We start from the raw sequence: 4,880 nt of genomic DNA on the forward strand, positions 1-4,880 counted from the left end.
GAGTAGATAAGCAGAGCTCAAATCAAGGGGGAGTGCAAGATCATATCACACAGAGCCTCTGTATGTACTATACAGAGCCTCTGCTTCAAAACTTCTATGTTTATAGGACAGATCCTCTGTATGTACTATACAGAGCCTCTGCCTCTAAACTTCGCAAGTTTTCTATAGATGACATGTACAGTCCAACCACGAGTCTCTGTATGAGATCCTAAGGTATGTCTTCTCTTCATGTAATGCTCTGGTTCATTTCAAAATCTCTATTTTACACAAACCAGAGTATTTATACTTGTGAAATTTTTTGAAAATCTAAAATATATTATTTTATTAAAGAAGGAGTACGGTTCTTAATTTTATTATTTTTAATTTATGTCATATAAACTAAGCGTCACCGCTTGTGAGCTTAATTTTTCAAACGTGGGAGGCGCCACTTGCAGCTGGCATTCCACGTGGCTCGCCCCTACAGGCTGTATAAAAACCGTTTCAGTTTAACCTGACGATTGGGGCACAATATACTCAAGTGATTTTTATTTGTTCTATTTAAATAAATTTTTTACCCCCATTTCCTTTTTACGCTTTCAAAGAAATTAAAAAATCCGTCGTCTTCAACCTCCAAACCGCCATTGTTTCTTCTCCAAGGTTTCCAACCAGTTACTGGAACTCCAATCAGTGATTGAAAATTCATTTTGTTTGTCAAGTAAGTCCTTTAAACCCTTTTCTCAACCCTTTTTGAGAATCAAGATCCGATTCTTGAAACCCTAGTTTCGTTTTTCTTCAAACCCTTCTTTTTCACCCAAAACCTGCAACTATGTCATCCTTTGAGTCTGGAAACTCCCAAACTCACACCACAACCCACAAAACTGTTGAGGAAACCAGTTAAAACCTGGTTCCTCTTACAATCTAACCCAATAACCATGCCCTCCACCTCCAACTTGAAAATTTTGACCAAAAATACCATCCAATCATCAACATCCTCCAAAACCACTTTCTAAACCCTGCTTTAACAAACTGTTGAGGAAACCAGTTCTTGAAATCCCAACGAAAACAAACCTAAGGCTTGATGGATACGCCCCTCTCCCATCTAGGTATGAGATCATGGCCTTTTTGAAATTCTTGAGGTACAACAAGGCAATCCAGTACCCTTCTCAGTACCGTCGCTAATACCTCCCTCCAATGTGAAACACTATGTTCACATTGGTCAATAGGTATCTTACTCGGAAGATTGGGAGCTTAGATATGTGCTCCACGAACTTTCTGCAAATCCTATACGACATCTTTTTTGACCTATTTCTGGATTACTCCTTGATACTCTACACAGAGTTCAAGGCTGTCGTGGCCAAGAAATGTCAAGAGGTGGCCAAAGGGAGGCAATTACCATCTTTGTTGTTTCCACGCTTCTTGGGTCTCCTCCTAAGGCCTGCTCTCGACAAAAACAATATTTATGTAGGTCGTCTGCCCACGCACAAGGTGAACGTTCTAACTCAGTACATGCCCACAGTTAACAAAGAGGGTTACGCAACAGAAAGGCCAATTCCAAAGAAGCTTTATGCATATATGAAGACGAATGAGATTAGGAGAGCGTACACACGTACATGTGAGGCACTAGAACCAGTGTCTCAAACCCTGGTACGTATAGGAACAACCAACGAAGAAGAGAGAACAAAGCACATATTAAGGCCTCAAGAAGAGGAAGAGGCGGTGAGAGCAGAGGAATAGAGGGTAAGAGTAGAGCAAGAGAGGGAGAATAAAAGAAAACGAGAGGAGGCGAGGAAAAAGAAGATAGAGAGGGAGAGGAAGAAAAAGGAAGAAGCAGATCGAGCAAAGCAAGAGAGATTGGTTGAACTTGCTCGTAAACAAGAAGAGGCAGAGCGAGCAGAAAAAGCTCGACAGGAAGAGATAGCTCGCGTAAGGGAAGAGGCTAAACGTAGAGTAGAGGAAGAAGCTCATCAATCCTCTAGCTCTTACCAAGAGGATGACCAAGAGCATTTCGATGATGCTGCTAGGTCTTACACTTGTAGTGTGGAAAGTGAGGAAGAAGAAGAAGAGAGTGAGATTACGTTGTGCTTCAATTGTTCATCGTTTTTATCATAAAAGCATTCGTCATATTCAAGTTTACTCTTTGTTTTTACTTTCATCTTGAATATTCTATTTAATCATTCAAGTTACACTGTTTGTGTTTAATTCACATCTTTTATAAACTGTATTTCTACCAATTAAGAGTATCTGGGTTCAACACATACGACTGGCTTTTGAAAGATTACTTAGTGCATTCTCAAGGCAATCGTCTATTCTCTTCTACTCCCTTGCTCTCATGTGTGCGAAGAAAATCTTAGTGTTCTTCATTTTCTTTCAAGAACTCTATGTGTTGTTCTTGTAAGTTCTTCTCCTTGTATGATTGTTTAGGTTAGGTTTTCCTATCCTATCTTCCCCAACAATCTTTTGTATCTCTATGTGTGTTAATTCTTAATATACATCAATAAGAATTAAAAATTTAAAAAAGTCTGTGTAATTGTATTCAACTCTCTTTCTACAATTACTTTCTATTTATTGCCATCCCCTTCGGAACTAACAAAAGGTATAAGAGACCCATATTTGAGGGAAGGGAGAAGGGAAAACGAGCCTCACAATCTTATAGCCTAAGTTAATTAAGTGAATTAAGTGATGCACCACCAGTTGAATAAGTTGATGAAAAGGATGATGGGGAAGGGGATGTTGGGGATTGAGAAGACGAAAGGAAGTGGAAGTGTGGAATATAGATTAGGGTTTGAAAGGTTATTGATTTGTTTATTCTTTTAATGAAAACTATAACAATGAATTAAAAACATATTATCAAACTAATTTTATTAAAAAAAACCCATGTCAATATCCACGTCAAGCAATTAAAAACATATCACAGTACTTATTCAGCTCGTTGAACCTCATAAACCTCTTAGCTCTATCAGCACCATCATAGATAACACCAAACTCAGGATCCTCAAGTATTAGAAACAGAGGGTAACCTTCAATGTCATCAAGGACTTGGTTAGGTCTCTTCAAGTTTATAATCTTTTGATTGCTTTTGAAGCCCATTTGTACGTCGATGACTAAAGACAACTTGACATGACTCTTTAGATATCTCTTGCTCGCTTCAAGGCCAAGAACCACTCCTTCTCTTCTAACCGTCAGATCATGAATCTTGTGGTATAGATGCTCAAAATCTTCGACATAGAGGTTTGGAAAATCATCTTCACTGAACGTCCAGATATGACCATTGTTAGCTCTCATTTCATTTAATGTAAAAGTATGGAAAAAGTAAATACTGCAAGTGTTGACAGAAGAGGTTCCACCACAGAAGACCACAGAGGACCAACAACARAAGATGTTCAATCGTACAAGTGAAGTGTGACAGAACCTCTGTTGTCTATCATAGAGGTTCTAGAAACTGGTCCTCTGTAATCAAAGCGTACATGTCAAAGACGACTGAACCTCTGTTGTCTATCACAGAGGTTCTGGAAGATCATCCTCTGGAATCAAGTGCTCTCAAGTCACATCCAGCAGAGCCTCTGGGCTATCATTATCCTTTTTGGCAGAAGTTGTCTCTACCGCCTGCTACACTCAAAACCGGTCCTTGGTGCTGAAGTGTTTTGAGAAGACCCCCTATCAACTTCTACATAATAGAAGGCCAAACATAAAGTTATTTCATGTGTTTGGTTGTAAATGGTTCGTTCTAAATGACAGAGAGTCTGTGGGAAAGTTTGAGCCAAAGGGGGATGATGCAATCTTTATTGGCTATACGTGGGACACTGCCGCATACAGAGCCTACATCCCCAGGACTCAAATAGTGGTTGTTAGCACGAACGTCAGATTTGATGATTCTTTTCAATTGACAAAAGACAAGTTCACAGAAGAGTTGAAAATTCAAGCCGACAAATCTCCAAATGCTACAATCACCCCAGAACTCAAGCAACTTTTTGCAGAGTGGTACGAAGATGATACAGATCCAGAAAGATCCTCTGCAGAAGTTGTCCATCTAGATCAAGCATCCGGAGCAAGTCCTTCCACGACATCCATCACAGAGGAAGCTCCYCTCCYTTCATCCTCTGTGACCCCTTCTCCAGAAGCTTCTCCACCAGAAGCTACTCCAATAAATGAAAGTCCCCCAGTTTCATCCTCCAACGAAGCTCAAGAACCTGATCAAGACTCTGCATCTCCACCTCAACCTCAAATTGCTCAAGAAACAGTGCCCTCTGCTCCACCATAGCATGTTACTAAGTGGACCCAAAGCCATCCCCAAKCTCAAATCATTGGAGAACCTTCTGCCGGTGTAAAGACGCGAGCCATGGCAAATTTCTGCTTATTTACTTGTTATGTAAGCGAAATTGAACCCAAAACAGTGGCAGAGGCTCTGGCAGACACCTTCTGGGTTGATGCTATGCAAGACGAGCTAGTTCAATTCGACAGAAACCAAGTATGGACACTCGTACCTCTGCCAGCTGGGAAACTTACAATTGGCACCAGGTGGGTTTTCCGTAACAAGAAGGATGAGCAAGGGGTAGTTATAAGGAACAAGGCACGGTTAGTTGCTAAAGGGTATTGCCAGAAAGAGGGTATTGACTATGAAGAAACTTTTGCTCCTGTGGCCAGACTAGAAGCTATTCGTATATTCCTAGCATTTGCAGCTCACAGAGGGTTTAAAGTATTCCAAATGGATGTCAAATCAGCCTTTCTAAATGGCAAGCTCAAAGAAGAGGTACATGTCAAGCAACCCCCAGGGTTTGAGAGTGATAAGTATCCAAACCACGTCTACTTCTTAGACAAGRCTTTGTACGGTCTCAAGCAGGCTCCCAGAGCATGGTATGATCGCTTATCAAACTTTCTTACTACCAATGGGTTTCACAGAGGTA

This window comes from Cynara cardunculus (genome assembly GCF_001531365.2).
Source record: "Cynara cardunculus var. scolymus isolate 2C chromosome LG 17, CcrdV1, whole genome shotgun sequence".
Lineage (NCBI taxonomy): Eukaryota > Viridiplantae > Streptophyta > Magnoliopsida > Asterales > Asteraceae > Cynara > Cynara cardunculus.